The following is a 302-nucleotide window of genomic DNA, read 5'->3' as shown; positions in this document are numbered from 1 at the left end:
CCTATGGGTGTAGGGGTTTGCCAGCGTTGTGTATGTGGTGCTGAGGGCCAGGGGTTAGTGGGGCCCTGGCAGTGCTGGGGAAACGGGGGAACTGGAGGAGCTGAAAGGGCTTTTCTAACCACAACGATTCCATGATTCAACGATTCAGCTTTAACACAGTTACAAACCTGCAGTAACCCTACTCCAGACAGGGTGTTACTCCGTGGGGTGCAAGAAGTTTGACAAATTCAGAATTAAAAAGTCAAGTTTTGGCATTCACTGTCCATCCTCCAGCCAGTCCTATTCTACTCCTGAAAATTCTG

This window comes from Buceros rhinoceros, unplaced genomic scaffold, assembly GCF_000710305.1.
Source record: "Buceros rhinoceros silvestris isolate BGI_N320 unplaced genomic scaffold, ASM71030v1 scaffold1581, whole genome shotgun sequence".
NCBI classification, from domain to species: domain Eukaryota; kingdom Metazoa; phylum Chordata; class Aves; order Bucerotiformes; family Bucerotidae; genus Buceros; species Buceros rhinoceros.
Note: the sequence above shows the minus strand (reverse complement) of the source record.